General features: G+C 33.9%; 1 pseudogene; it reads right to left on the bottom strand.

Annotated features, from left to right (window-relative positions):
• Window positions 1-16,243: 16,243 nt before the first annotated feature.
• Window positions 16,244-16,373, bottom strand: LOC131956191 (uncharacterized; annotated as a pseudogene).
• Between the last annotated feature and the right edge of the window lie 1,066 nt (window positions 16,374-17,439).

The following is a 17,439-nucleotide window of genomic DNA, read 5'->3' on the forward strand; positions in this document are numbered from 1 at the left end:
ATATTGAACACGAGGAATGCTGATTGATTATAACATAATGTACATAGATGTTTAGATATCTATTATCTAGGGGAGTCAACTACTACATAAGTAGGAAATAAAACGTTACTGTAAATTGTATGTGCATGCCTATTAAGTGCATAAAAAAGTTGAAAGAAAAATTATACGATATAAATTAACTGACAAAATGCAAAATAATAATAAAATGTAATCTACTGTATTAGTTAGGGAATCCCATTTATGGGTGAGTTTATTAGCTGGGTTTGACATTTTAATCAGGTACTCTAGATCCGGGCAGAACAACAGTATAGTCTTTCTTTATTTACACCTTTGCAATTTTTTTTGTTTTTTTCCAATTATTCGCCTAATTTTACTCGCCATACTCTTTCTAAAAACTCGTATAAGGACTATGTTGAGTAGGAAATACGAATATATATGTACTTTTCGCATTCGCTTTGACCCTTTGAAGTATAAACCTCTATTTCCTAGTTAGCGCAAGACGCACTAAGTGCCAAGGGAAATAATCGAGTAAAATCTGGAACATATTTGGATGCCAGAGTTATCTCAATTTGTTTACTTATTGTCTACTTTTCAGTAATTCATAATTTTTGAATTCGACAGTACCAATGCTGCCACTGAAAATATTTGCTTTAAAACAATATCAGTAGCTCGTTAAGGACGATACCCCCCCTCCTTTCCCCAACCCCTAAGCTAACCCCCCCCCCCGTGAAAGTAAACTCCTCTTAGTTACCTCCCCTAAGTTTAAAATCGTTTCAAACAAAATTATCTGCCCCTAATAGCCGTCACTAAACCCGGCTCTACGATTGTAAACATTTAGCGTGAACAACAGCTAACCAGACCATGTATGGGTGGGGGTGGGTAGGGAGCGCGCTTACATCTTGGTGTTTTCTATGGTTTCCAAGAAGATAATTATATATCTTTGATAATAACCTAAAAGGTCACCACCTAGCAGCAGGGGTCACCACTCTGTCTAACTGATTTCTGTATGTGAAATACGCTTGTAACACTGTTGCTTATTAATAAATGAATGCGTGCATAACTGTATATTATTTGTATATATCTTTTAAAAGGATGTCTTAGGTTGTAAGTATAATAATAATGTATACTGTCTCTAATTGCGTGTGGTTTTGTATGTTTTTACATGGTATGGTGTAGGGTAACACGAGGTAATTCCATACACTACTTTTTTTTTAAATGGTCACTTTTCTTTATAGTTATTTAAATAGTAGTCTATAATTTTATTTTCTACTTTTTAGTGCATTATTACATAACAGCTTGTTATTAAAACGTTTTTTATGAATTTTTTTTTCAGTACTTTACATGTTTTATTTACAATAGAGTTACATGACTAAAAACCATTGCGCGCCTACTGAACGTGATGGCGCAGCCATTTAAAGTGATGGCGCAGCTATTGAACGTGATGACGCATGTGGTGTGGTTGGATAGACATGCCTACTAGTTCGGTCCAAATTTTAATTTATTCATAAAAAAATTAATTAGGCATCCAATTAAGTCAAATTTAATTTCAGATTGCATTGTCTTCATGTCTTGACCCACGTGCCAAGTGTGAATCGTATCTGTCAAGTAGAAGTTTCCGAATTTTCACTCCGGCGTTTCGGTCTAGACAGACTGACGACAAAGGAAGTGAGTTAAATAAAAGCTTGTAAAAAACATTCTTCCCCTTGGAAACAATTTTGCATGGGGGCAACCACTCTTTATCATTGGATGAAGAGAAAGCCTCAATTTCTTCCTCCTAAATTCTGTTCTCATCTGTCATAGGCCGAAGTTATTCGTTTATAATTGTGGACCATTCTGAAATAAAAACAAAATTAAATAATAGAAAGTCTAATTACTAATGTGTGTATGGGGATGTATAGCTCTAAATATTGCATAATTTATAACAAATAATATAGGTACAGTAAAAATAATAATTGATAAAGAAATAAAAGAAGTCAGTGGCAATTTTACTTAACTTTAATAGCAGCGTCTTTTTTAAAAATAAATAGTAGTAGATCTAGTACTATTTAAGTATTTTTTAAAATTAAATCATGAGTTGTGAATTACAGAATTAGCCACAGCCAGTTTAAATGGTTTCAAATAATAGTTAAACCCTCTAAAGAGTATAAAATGCTAAACATTCTAAACTATAGTGTATGGAATTGCACCACCCCATGTGTGTGGAATTGCCTCACACCATGTGTGGAATTGCCCCACGTCTACTATTGAAAAAATTATGCTTTCCTGTTCTAAATTTAAGGCTGAATCTAGCAGCATTAACTGTTACTATTAACACAAATAATTAAATAGCGCCACCATATAGTTAATTCACATTTATAATCATCTGACTATGGTAAGAATAATCAATGCTCACATTATCTAAAATAATTATGGCATTTCTTATTACCCACACAAAATATGTTTTATGATAGTGTTTGATTGGGACGGAGTGGTCCAGCGGTAGAAAGCTGGACTGCTAACCCGTAAATCTCAATTTCGAATCCAGGTCTGTAGACCGTCACTGAGTCCACCCAACTCTGATGGGTACCTAATTCACGTTAGGGAAAATAAAGGCGACTGGGCATAGTGCTGACCACACTTTCTCTTCATATGCCGAGGTCACAGAAACAAGTGAACTCGACTTCACTTTCCCTATAGACCGTCAGTTTTGAAAAGGGAACTTTACTTTTTTTTTATAGTGTTTGAAAACATCAATAAAAACGTTTTAAAACTATGCACTAAACGAATCAATCATTCTGAAATTAGAGTATACGAATGTATACACTGCAAATACTAATGACCCTAAAGATACCCAAAGGATAACGTGTGGCCAAAAGATGTATCTTAACAAACACGAGTACATTAAAAGTTTATAACATATATACTGAAAAAGTCATATCGTTTAAAAGTTATAATATATTATTTTTAAAAGTGGTACCTACTCTTCATAGTCTATATATGAAATTTTAGAAATAGAATGTTATATATATAAATATTTCAATAACCTTTTGAGACGAAAGATCCAAAAGTTACAATTAACACAGTTACCCAGTTTTTAAAGAGCCACAAACATTTTATATCAATAGTATGATATATATATATATATATATATATATATATATATATATATATATATATATATATATATACACATATATATATATATATATATATATATATATATATATATATATATATATATATATATATATATATACATTTAAAATAAATATCTTTAAATATATGAATTAATCTTAATTGTTAATTAATTAAAATGGTCTACTTTAAACGTCAAAGTACTTTAATTTGTTTTGAATTGCTCAAGTCTCTCAGTGAAAACACCCTTCATTTTGTTTATAGTAATGCTGAAGTGATTCATGTTAACAGTAGCATTGGTTTCATCATGTAATTTACCGCTCTCAATGTCTTTAAGAACAATTTATTTTTATTATTCGAAACAAAGCACTTCTTCAAACAAGGCATAGACTGGGTTTTCCTTCCTTTCAGTTTTACATTTAGCTCGTTTAGTTTCTTAATGATATCCGACCATGAAGTTGAATTTTTTCAATTCGGAAGTACATTGAAATAGGGAGTAACTAAATAGTCTAATAGAATAACGAGTGTTGTTTATGTTTATTATTATATCGTTCATTACAGAGTGTTGCAATATTTTTATGAGTTTTAATATTAAAATAAATATAAATATTTGTGCATGGAGCTGAAGAGCCGCAACTGGACATCAAAAGAGCCGCATGCGGCTTGCGAGCCGCAGGTTGCCGACCCCTGTGACATAGCTGTAAATAAATTACTAATGATGTACCTGAAAGCGGAAATACTAATTCTATAAAAATATCAAAATTTAAAATTATTGCATTGCAAGTAGCTTAATGTCTTACGATTTCACAATATAGAAGATTAATAACATCGTTTTAACATAAACTTTTAACTAGTAATTAAAAAAAAAGAACTTAGTCATTAGATAATATTGATTTTAATATATTATTATATTGATAATGAAAATCAGTGTATAACATATACATATGTATGTTTAAGTATATATTTTAAAATCATTATATGAATAATTTCCCTTTGTATGCTTTTTTGTTGGAAAGGGATGTAATAAATAATAAAACAATAATGATTGTCAAATTTTCTTATTATTTAATAGCACATTCATATATACTTCATTTTGTTTAGAATAAAGTGCATGTACTGTACTTTTTATAGTGATTTTTTTATTGATGATGTGTAATTGTCTAAAATTAAAATTAAGCATTAATCACTCTTGTAATGCTTACATTTATTATCGAGATACCATAAAAAGTGCGTTTTATTTTCTTATCAGTGAATAAATGTGTCGTATTATAAACAATTTTAAAAGTGTGTTTTATTTAACACACACTCATACACACACATACACACACACACACATCCATTGTGTTCGCATTTTCTGCCCCAAAAGGTTAAAATGTAAAGACAAACAATTATTAAATATAATTTAACCATTAAAGTGTTTCTTCTAGGTTTAAGGCTTTTTGTCACGAGCCAAACAGAGTAGACGTCACGTGTCTTCACGTTCATTGGCTTACAACATTGACAAATACTGAGCTCCTGACGTAATTTTGCACAACTGTTGGATGTAAGGACACAGAGCTTAAATATAAATACCTGCATTCAAAGTCAACATGGGGAACGTCACTTTAAACACGAACATTAATCTACGAAAGCGTTTTAGAATTGTTTGAACCAAAGACACTGGCTATTAATGTAATACAAATGTTTATAAGAGTCAACGTGGTCCACGCTGAGAAAAAGAATTGCTTGAATGGAACTCATATGTGCCCCGCCCCCCTTAAAATACTAAGGTCCAATTAGAATCAGCCGTTCAGGGTGTGTGATACAACGGAACCACTCAAATCACAAAACAGAAGTAAGTATGAATAATTGTAAATGTACAATTAAACTAGAAGATATAAAGCTGCTAGAGGGGGTGGCAAAGATAAGACATGACGGGATAACTTGTACAGTGATATTGGGGTGTTTACCCTGAAAGAATGCAGATATCGTATGGGGGGAGGGGAGGGTACTGGGCTTGTTATGGTACATATATTAGAACAATATGTGTCATTGTACATGCACACAATCCTGCAGATTTTCCCATAATTAGATGAAATTATGTTTTCTATAGTTAATTGGGATGTGTTCGTTATCAGCTAATGCTTAGTGCCCTTCTGATAATAAAAGGAGACGTAACAAGGGAGGCATCATTTAAAAAACAACAACAACACTGCAGCAGATTTGGGTAACATCCCCTTGTTCCTCGGCAACCACACTACAAAGACTACATCATTAGACAACACACATTAAGGGATAACGGCGTGACTAAAGATAGGGCGCTAGACTACATCATTAGACAACACACATTAAGGGATAACAGCGTGACTAAAGATAGGGCGCTAGACTACATCATTAGACAACACACATTAAGGGATAACGGCATGACTAAAGATAGGGCGCTAGACTACATCATTAGACAACACACATTAAGGGATAACGGCGTGACTAAAGATAGGGCGCTAGACTACATCATTAGACAACACACATTAAGGGATAACGGCGTGACTAAAGATAGGGCGCTAGACTACATCATTAGACAACACACATTAAGGGATAACGGCGTGACTAAAGATAGGGCGCTAGACTACATCATTAGACAACACACATTAAGGGATAACGGCGTGACTAAAGATAGGGCGCTAGACTACATCATTAGACAACACACATTAAGGGATAACGGCGTGACTAAAGATAGGGCGCTAGACTACATCATTAGACAACACACATTAAGGGATAACGGCGTGACTAAAGATAGGGCGCTAGACTACATCATTAGACAACACACATTAAGGGATAACGGCGTGTCTAAAGATAGGGCGCTAGACTAAATCATTAGACAACACACATTAAGGGATAACGGCGTGACTAAAGATAGGGCGCTAGACTACATCATTAGACAACACACATTAAGGGATAACAGCGTGACTAAAGATAGGGCGCTAGACTACATCATTAGACAACACACATTAAGGGATAACGGCGTGACTAAAGATAGGGCGCTAGACTACATCATTAGACAACACACATTAAGGGATAACGGCGTGACTAAAGATAGGGCGCTAGACTACATCATTAGACAACACACATTAAGGGATAACGGTGTGACTAAAGATAGGGCGCTAGACTACATCATTAGACAACACACATTAAGGGATAACAGCGTGACTAAAGATAGGGCGCTAGACTACATCATTAGACAACACACATTAAGGGATAACGGTGTGACTAAAGATAGGGCGCTAGACTACATCATTAGACAACACACATTAAGGGATAACGGCGTGACTAAAGATAGGGCGCTAGACTACATCATTAGACAACACACATTAAGGGATAACGGCGTGACTAAAGATAGGGCGCTAGACTACATCATTAGACAACACACATTAAGGGATAACGGTGTGACTAAAGATAGGGCGCTAGACTACATCATTAGACAACACACATTAAGGGATAACGGTGTGACTAAAGATAGGGCGCTAGACTACATCATTAGACTACACACATTAAGGGATAACGGTGTGACTAAAGATAGGGCGCTAGACTACATCATTAGACAACACACATTAAGGGATAACGGTGTGACTAAAGATAGGGCGCTAGACTACATCATTAGACTACACACATTAAGGGATAACGGTGTGACTAAAGATAGGGTGCTAGACTACATCATTAGACTACACACATTAAGGGATAACGGCGTGACTAAAGATAGGGCGCTAGACTACATCATTAGACAACACACATTAAGGGATAACGGTGTGACTAAAGTTAGGGCGCTAGACTACATCATTAGACAACACACATTAAGGGATAACGGCGTGACTAAAGATAGGGCGCTAGACTACATCATTAGACAACACACATTAAGGGATAACGGTGTGACTAAAGATAGGGCGCTAGACTACATCATTAGACAACACACATTAAGGGATAACGGCATGTCTAAAGATAGGGCGCTAGACTACATCATTAGACAACACACATTAAGGGAAAAAGGCGTGACTAAAGATAGGGCGCTAGACTACATCATTAGACAACACACATTAAGGGATAACGGCGTGACTAAAGATAGGGCGCTAGACTACATCATTAGACTACACACATTAAGGGATAAAGGCATGTCTAAAGATAGGCCGCTAGACTACATCATTAGACAACACACATTAAGGGATAAAGGCGTGACTAAAGATAGGGCGCTAGACTACATCATTAGACAACACACATTAAGGGATAACGGCATGTCTAAAGATAGGGCGCTAGACTACATCATTAGACAACACACATTAAGGGATAACGGCGTGACTAAAGATAGGGCGCTAGACTACATCATTAGACAACACACATTAAGGGATAACGGCGTGACTAAAGATAGGGCGCTAGACTACATCATTAGAAAACACACATTAAGGGATAACGGCGTGACTAAAGATAGGGCGCTAGACTACATCATTAGACAACACACATTAAGGGATAACAGCGTGACTAAAGATAGGGCGCTAGACTACATCATTAGACAACACACATTAAGGGATAACAGCGTGACTAAAGATAGGGCGCTAGACTACATCATTAGACTACACACATTAAGGGATAAAGGCATGTCTAAAGATAGGGCGCTAGACTACATCATTAGACAACACACATTAAGGGATAACGGCGTGACTAAAGATAGGGCGCTAGACTACATCATTAGACTACACACATTAAGGGATAAAGGCATGTCTAAAGATAGGGCGCTAGACTACATCATTAGACAACACACATTAAGGGATAACGGCGTGACTAAAGATAGGGCGCTAGACTACATCATTAGACAACACACATTAAGGATAACGGCGTGACTAAAGATAGGGCGCTAGACTACATCATTAGACTACACACATTAAGGGATAATGGCGTGTCTAAAGATAGGGCGCTAGACTACATCATTAGACAACACACATTAAGGGATAAAGACGTGACTAAAGACAGGGTGCTACACTGCTAGCCCAAAAGTTTCTAGTTCAGATTCGGTTTCAAGTAATAGAAAATCCGTGAGTCCTCCAGGCTCTGATACTAAATTATACTTCATTTGCACCATGGACATAATATAAGATAAAAATATGTATGTCCAAGAGTTCCAGTGACCACACTGGTCCAAGAGTTCCAGTGACCACACTGGTCCAAGAGTTCCAGTGACCACACTGGTCCAAGAGTTCCAGTGACGCCTATTTCACACAACCAACAGCCCATGTAGCAACAATGTGTAGCCGAGTCGTGGACAGGGTCGGTGTAGCGGGTTTGTTTTTAAATAAATTAAAATAATAAAATACAATTTCCTTTCCGACAACAACCGAATATTGATTAGTGTAAACATTCAGATGTCCAAAAAGTATATGCACAGTAATATCAAAGGTTTCATATCTTCTTTTTTATTTAAAATTAAACAACTCCTACACAAAAAATGCCAAATTTTCAGCAACTTTTCTGAGAAATAATTTATATAAATTTACATTCAAATTGTTAAACTAAAACGTTGTAATTGTAGAAAACAATTTAGTATTATCACCATTTTAGAAACTTAATTACAAATTGCGTCCCTTGAATTTTTACTGACAACTGAATGAATGCAGTTTCAACTTTGTATTTAATATTTTAAGATAAAAGGCTCTTTATAATTATCGATTGTAAATGTTATGTTTTGTCTTAAGATTCACTGATAAAATTATATTTAGAGGCCCCCCTCAATGCATTGTTGTTTAAATAACCGAAACAAATTCAATGAAAAACAAACAAAAAAATAGTCTCATGGTTTATACATGAAAAAGAAATGGTTCAGAAAATTTAATTTAAAAAAAACAACCTTATAGTTAATTCGAATGTCATCTTTTTTCTTTACATCGGCTCAGTCTATGGGTCAGTATGTGGATCAGTATGTGGGTCAGTCTGTGGGTCAGTCTGTGGGTCAGTCTGTGGGTCAGTCTGTGGGTCAGTCTGTGAGTCAGTCTGTGGGTCAGTCACCGCTTACCGTCTCACACTTACACACAACCAACTACAGCAGATTGCTGTCCATTACTTAAATTGACCGACCCTTACATCAAAACCTGAACCTATTTTTTAGTTCGTTCCGAAATTTCTTGCATTTACCTTAAGGATATTTAAAAGACAACGGATTAATTTCGTTTACTCTTAAATATCTCCTAAAAAGGATTTTACTTTAAATGCCGGTAGTAAGGTTTTAATTTCCGATTCGCTGTCAGTAACATATATTTTATTTTTTATTGCCTGTTACAGTCATTGGTAAGATAAAAAAAAAAAAAGTATTAAAATGTTTATATGTGTTTTGTAAAACTTTATAACCACATTAAACTCAGTTATATATTATGATACAGTGACATCAAGTGATAATTTAACACAATGTTTGCTGTAAATAAACATATTTATACATTTGGTTTTTTGTTTTAGTTTTTATTAATTTAGTTGCCATTTTTCAGTTTCGTTTCTAATTTTATAAAACGTCTTCAAACCATGGTAAACTAAAGAAACAGCTGAGGCTAATGTTGATATCAAAGTTCAGTGACATAGTTCAATGTTAATGTCAAAAAGTCAAGGAACAGATAAGTTCAAAGTTGATGTCGAACATTACGGGGACAAATCAATGTTGATGTTGCACATTACATGGACAAATCAATGTTAATGTCATTAACTCCCTAAAGTTTTATGGCACAGGAATAAAATGTGTCGAACCGCAACCGTCTTTAATTTTTTATACCGTATATAGAGAAAAATCCCACCATTCCACGGCGCCACCCTTGCGAAATAAAAAAAAAAGATTTTTTTTTTTTACAGAAACCTTCCTTGGCGTGTTCTAATCAACTCCACAAAGTTTGATGCCGTTAAGATTAACGGCGAGAAACCGCGATCGACTTTTATTTTTATAAAACACTTAATATATATAGAAAAAACAAATTGCGCCTGGCCTAGGCGCCGCCCCTGCGAATTTGAATTTTTTTCCCGCAGAAACCTCCCCAGAAATATTCACAACAACTTCCCAAAGTTTCACGGCGATGTGCCGAGAGGTGTAATAATGCATAACAGACAGACAGACATACACACACACACAGACATACATTGCTTTATATATATATATATATATATATATATATATATATATATATATATATATATATATATATATATATCGATTTTGCACAAGTCCTTATACTACTTTATAATGCAATTTAGGTAGGCAATTGTATTTATTCCGCTCATAATTATTAGTTCGCAATGTACATTACATTTCGCTACTGACTACCCTTTAATTGAACATTTAAAAAAGGGAGGCAAAACAAAATTACTTAAAATGTTTTACGATTAATGCAATTTTAACAAGAGTAAAAAGTAAAACAAAAAAAACTAAAGCATTTCATAAGTACTAAAAATGTTAATTCATATTTATGTAAAGGTGCTAAATTTAGCATAAATATTCTATCTTCTTTTATAGAAAGTTTAAGTAATTAAAAATGGATTAAAAATAGTGTCCATGTCCCGATTTGTCATCTCTATTTCTTTTTCTGTTTGTACTAATAAAGTAGTGACGTCTGCGTGTGCAAGTATTTTCTTGCCTACTGTGTTTGAAATGTACAGTCCTTTAATCAAGTTGTCCTGTCTAATGTTTTCTAGCAGGGGTTCGAAGCTAAGAATGTATAGTAGGGGAGATAAAGGACAACCTTGTCTAACTGATTTATGTATGTCAAATGCGCTTGTAACACTGTTGTTTATTAATACTTGACTATGTGCATTGTTGTATATAATTTTTATCCATGTTTTAAAATAGTGTCCTAGGTTGTAAGCATCTATTGTTTTCATTAACCGTGTATGATCTACTCTGTCAAAAGCGTTCTGTTGGTCGATGCTAAGAATCGCTAGTTGTGTCTCTATCTGTGTGCTATGATGTATGATGTCTCTGATTAAGTGCGTGTGGTTGTGAATATTTCTAACTAGTATGCTATACTATTTATCGGGTGTGTTAATTTAGGTATGAAAGGTTCAAGTTTCTTTACTAAATTTTTTGTCAATATTTTATAATAGGGAACAAAATATAATAGACATTACATATACATTTAGAAACATACATAGTTGATGCATTACACCAAAAGAAAGAGAAGTAGTATGCCGACTGATTTTTAATACAACACCAGTTTCTCGAAATACAAAGTCAAATCGAAATGTTAAAATAGCATGTCAAACGTATAAACAAAATATACAAGAAACGGAGAAACACATTTATTTAGATTGTATATTAGTACAGAGAGCAAGCACTTGCGAAAATATTTAAAACCACCAATCATATAGCCACAACAAATAAAGCGATCACACTTAACTTAATTAACACGACTAGTCAAAGCACAGATGAATAATAAATGGCCTTTATCTTAGAATATTAAATATACAAATTAAAATGCATTAGCTTTAAAGCAAATAAAAATACAAGGGACGCAATAATCAATAAAGTTGTAAAATCGAGATAAAATAAAATTGTTGGCTAGAAAACATATAATTTTAGTGAATAAATTAAATAAGCAAAAACAATTGTTGTTTAAGTCAGAATATTTCTTAGTTTTATTCATTTATCTTTACTAAAATTTAATTATAAGTAAACTGTAGTTAGGTAACCTGTGATATTTTTGTAAAAGTAATGTAAAGACTTCTGAATGTTACGCTCAAACAAATATACCTAGTTATCAATCACATTGCAACATTACTTTTTTCTACTTATTAGAAAACAAATACTGTATCATCTCTTCCCCGATAATGCTTACAAACGAATTACTTCTCTCATTATTGTGGTAAAAGACATCAGACCCGTTCTAGTGACTTAAGTTGAACATTGCAATATTTTACGTTCTGGTTTTTGTGTTTAAAGCATCAGTTTAATAAAAGTTCAGAAATCAAATTATATTCATATATTTTGTAACAACCAAGTTATCCGCTAACTAAACGTGTCTACTTTAAACGATATAAAACAATACCAAAAGCACTCATTGTATTTCTATTATAAATTGTAGATGTTATGTTATACTATTTGAATTCCTGTGTATTTGATTACATTACAAACAAGTTTCACATCTTAGTTTGTTGGTTGTGATGGCTGTGTATTATGGCTTTGAATTATGGATGCGTGTATGCATGTGTAGTTTGACTGTAACACATGCACGCCGATTTTGGCTTAATTATGGCTCTTTATTTATGGCTGTGCATTCATGCTGCGTAATATGACTGTGTATTACGGTTGTGTATTTCGATTGTGTATTATAGATGTGTGTTATGATAAGTGCATTACGGCTATGTATAATGACTGTGTACTATAACTGTGTATTATGGCTGTGGATTAAGGCTGTGGATTATGAATGTGTACAGTTCCCGGGGATGGATGGTGGTTAATATATATTCGTTTTACTTCTTTTTTTTTATTTCTTCATAACCAGCACGTTGTTGATGTGCTCGGGGGATTGTGATACACCTAGTCAATTACCGCCAGTTTCTTCAGTCGTCATTGTTCACGATATAGTTTAATTCCCTTTTTAATTCCTTCCCTCAACCTCCCCCTCCCCTACTCTGCAGACGATATGATACATTTTCCCCGGAGTGCTTATTTCGCTCAAAAAGAAATACATATAATTATCCCAGTTCACTTACATAATCAGCTCATTATTCTAATACATTTTAAATTATTCATTTTCACACATAGCTTATGAGACTAAATTAAATCAGCATTTTAAAATTGTGTTTCAAAACATACCTTCTCTAAACCATAGACGTCACACTCATTAGTAAAAGTCTGGCCACTTTAGACGCTGACTTGGACACATAAAAGCCACACTTGAAGGTACCATCAACATGAACAATAAAAACAACAGTTTAGATATCCCTGTACAAACATAGCGTTGTGTAACAAAGCTTCATGATACCATGACATGAGGTTACAAAGACTTTAGGTTATACAATTCTTGGACCCAACGAAGAAGAATGTAGCGTAATGTAATGCCCGGACACAGTGATAATTGTTGTCATATTTTGACAAGTGATTATTCATGTCAACTTTTGACAAGTGATTATTTATGTCACATTTTGACAAGTGATTATTCATGTCAACTTTCGACAAGTGATTATTTATGTCACATTTTGCCAGATCGAGCAAACGTCGCCCGTGGATATTATAATTCTATTAGAGTTTTTGTCAAGTGTTTATATAGTGATAAATCACACAACAACAGGACAACATTTCTGTATATGATACGTGCCGTAATAAAACGTCCAAAGTCTTAATAAAGAAATAAAATAATCATACTAGTGAAGGTTTGATTTACTCTATCAACAATGTATATTAAATACACTGTAATATTAATGTAAGTAAACGGATCACATATACAGAAAATATGTATACACGTTACCTACCATAATTAAAAAATTATAAGTTCATGGGAAATAAAACATATTTATTTATTGCAAAGTTAATACAAATATATATTACCGTTGTTGATGGAGTAATAACTCACTGGTTATGCGTAATGATTATTGCGGAATTTTTTTGCAATTAATGCTATATATACAATGAAAAACAGGAAATTGAAAAATATATATCTTCTAAGTAGTTTGAATATATTGTATGACATTTTCATTTTATACACATGGACATCTTTAGTTTAATAGCAACTATCTACTCTTGCTGCTTATTGCCTAATTCATGGGTCGGCAAACTGCGGCTGGCGAGCCGCACGTGGCTCTTTTGCTGTCAAAATGCGGCTCTCCAACTCATTGCACAAATATTAATAGTTATATTTTTTCATTTTCAAAACTCATATCAAATTTCATAATGTAAAGAAAAACAACTTTGAACAGAATTAAAGCACTTATCAGAGAACATAGATAATATGTGCAGTAGAAAGTATACGGAAAGCTGACAGCAGCTTGGGCACCAGGCCAGCCCTACAGCCCCGTGGCAACAATCCCATGCTTGCCCAAGTGCCGACTTTTTACAATGTTTTTAAATGGGGAATGCTATATTATTTAGAATGAATTTCCATATGTGTCAGTAATCATTCATTTGACTTGATTGACGTATTTTTTTAAAGCTATAAGCTTCCTACTGTTGAGCCGGGTACTGGACGGTGGGGTACGAGTTTACCCTGCGTTAAATAGGTTGGAAGATACGCCTGGTGAGAACCAAAGGACAGAGGCGACCGATACACTGTTGACAAACCGATATTCAAGCCAGTTAGTCGAAGTTAGCCGTGTTGAGGCCTGCCTGGCTAATGGGGGACACCCCCTGAGACAGTAATATCCGTAAAGAAAGAAAACAAAAATTAACAGTTTCTAAAGTGGATTGGGATACTCCTATAGTTATATTATTTGATAACTTATTTCATTATTCTGGCGAAACATTTCTGTTTTTATATGAATAAATATTATATCATACTTGAAGCTATATATTTTAAATAAAAAACATATGTATTTACTTAGTCCTAGTCAAATAATACTATATTAAAATAAAAATGTTAGTGGCTCTTTTAATACTTGGAATTTTTAAAAATTGTAACTTTTGGCTCTTCCGTCTCAAAAGCTTGCCGACCCCTGTTCTAGACGTATTGGTGTGGCGGTAGCTTCATCGCCCAGAAGGTAAATGGTTATATTTTTTAATTGAATTAAACTACCCCATCGGTTACGATACATGTTCTGTTTGCATAAATTGGTGCGAATGAATGTTGGTGCGGGCTATTTCAATGAACAAGCGTAGAAATGTTTAGTTTGTTTTGATAAATATAAATCTTTCATCCGCTTTTAAAAATTTCTTAAATAAAATACTGCACAGAACCATAATAACCAATTAATTTGAAATTATTCAGATTCGCAAACATTCAAAAAATACAATATAACCAATAATACAATATAATTATCGACAGCAAAACTTTATGTTTTGTCTAAATTTCTGACGGCAGAATGGCATTTAAAAGCAATTAAATACACTAGCCTTTAAATTACCGATATACATTCCAACAAACAAAAAACATTTAATCTTGTGGTTTATACAGTGTGTAAAAATACCTGGCTCAGATAATTTCATAATGAAAAAACCTGAACCTTGACTTGAATGCCATATTTTCTTTACACCGGCTCAGTCTGTGGGTCATTCTGACACTTTTCTAGAAGTGTGTGTGTGTGTGTGTGTGTGTGTGTGTGTCATAGAGAGCGAGGGAAGAAGAGATATGTAACAATTAGATGAGTGATAATAGACTAGTGTCAAAATAAATGTAAATTTAATTCTACCTTGTGATTAGGTTTACATCAAATATTTAAAACATAAGAATTTAGACTTTATTCTTTAGTGTGATACTTAAACTGTACATGGGGTTTGTTTTATACACACTTTAAAGTTGACGGAAACTGTGATAGGAAATTTAGAAAGAAGTCAACCAATAAAAATAACACTGTGCTAGACAATAGGTTAGCACGATACATTTGTTTGGTCAACACATGTACTCTAAGAATGAGAAGGGTGTGGTAATTATCGTTTTGTACTGTTTAGTATACACCAAATAAGTATACACAATTAATTATACTTATCAATTAGTTATGCGCCATTTAGACCGATTTCAGCATGCTTGTCTTTTTGTCCAACCAAGAATAAACTACGAGGCAGCAGTTGTTTAATTTTGGAGTTGTCTACAGCTAACTAGTCTTATTCGAACTCCAGAATTTTCGATTCAACAACCATGAGTTTTACTGACTTACCACGCCAAACTCGTATTTTTTAGGTAATATTGCTGATTTTTCTGTGTGAAATTATGTATGGTCTAGTGTAATTAGTGTAGTTGCAGCACAAATCTATAATTGTTTGTGTAGTACAGGGGTCTCCAAACTACGGCCCGCGGGCCGAATGCGGCCCGCGAGGTCCTCTCAATTGGCCCGCGGATATCTTTTTGTCCACGGAAAAAGCTTTTGTTGGTGATGGCATAGGAACTTTGCCCAGAAAAATCAAAGATATGCCTGGTAGAAACTGGCCCCGAACTGAAGTGAGTTAGTTAATGCGGCCATCGGACTGAAAAGTTTGGAGACCCCTGGTGTAGTAGATTAGATCGCCTCTCGACCCTGGCAGCCTAACCCTTAAAAAGGACTGACGTAACAAATGACTAAGATTTATGTAGATCCATGACAAATACTACACTTTGATCTTAGCCAAAAGGCCGAGAAGCGACAGAATAGAAATATTAAACATAAGGATTGAGGCAACTGTAAATGTATAGTGTAAAGTTAAGTCTTGCATGTCTACAAAAATTAACACACTGATTTCTAAGGTTTTTATTTTTTCTTTATTTCATTCAAAATTAAATAAGAAAAACAAAACTTGTAAAAATGTATACAAAAATGTTCTGAAAAAACACAGTTTAAACACACTTATAAATTTTTAGTATTTAAAATCGCGTTTATAATCAAGCTTATTCAATTATTACTATTTTGATAAGTTCAAACACAATTATGCCCCTTGTATAATTACTTGCATTGAAAGGAATGATTTCAACTGTCGATTTATTTATTGTTTTTATATTAAGATTCAGGCTCTTTATAATCAACGACAACAAAACTTCTTTGTTTTATCTTAATTTTCGACGGCAGAATTATTTTTTGAAAGCAATTAAATACACTGTCTTTAAATAACCAATACACATTCCAAATAAATTCAAACACATTTTATCTTGCGGTTTACACATGAAACAAAACTGTGTGGAAAAATACCTTGCTCAGCTACATTCATAATAAAAAAAAACCTTGCTAAGCTAATGTCATAATGAAAAACCTGAAAGTTAACTCGAATGTCATCTTTTCTTTACACTGCGGGTAAGTCACCGGGTATAACCTCACACTTTAACACAACCAACTAAAGCAACTAACTGGCCCTAACTTCACTTAACTGATACTATATCACCACCTTACCTCTACACTAACAAACTGATCCTTACATCACCACATTCATCGCAATTTGTTTTGTATTTCGCTTTTGTTCGTCAGTTGTTTTTTTTTTTCATCTTTTGTTGCTTCTTATTCTGAGTTTTGATTTTTTTTTTAAACAACAACACGTTAGGTATAATCAACGATTTATTGATGTGATAGTTTTAATTAGTACAATAAATTACCTTACTTTGCGATACTGATCCCGCTGCTCTATTACTCCTAGAATATTGGAAGTCGTTCCCCCGTACATACAGACACATGCTTGACGCCCATGTGTCCTCAATGTTTGAGAAATATGTGGTCACCGAATAC

This window comes from Physella acuta, unplaced genomic scaffold (genome assembly GCF_028476545.2).
Source record: "Physella acuta isolate Inbredline_101_S28 unplaced genomic scaffold, ASM2847654v3 ptg001132l, whole genome shotgun sequence".
Classification (NCBI taxonomy): domain Eukaryota; kingdom Metazoa; phylum Mollusca; class Gastropoda; family Physidae; genus Physella; species Physella acuta.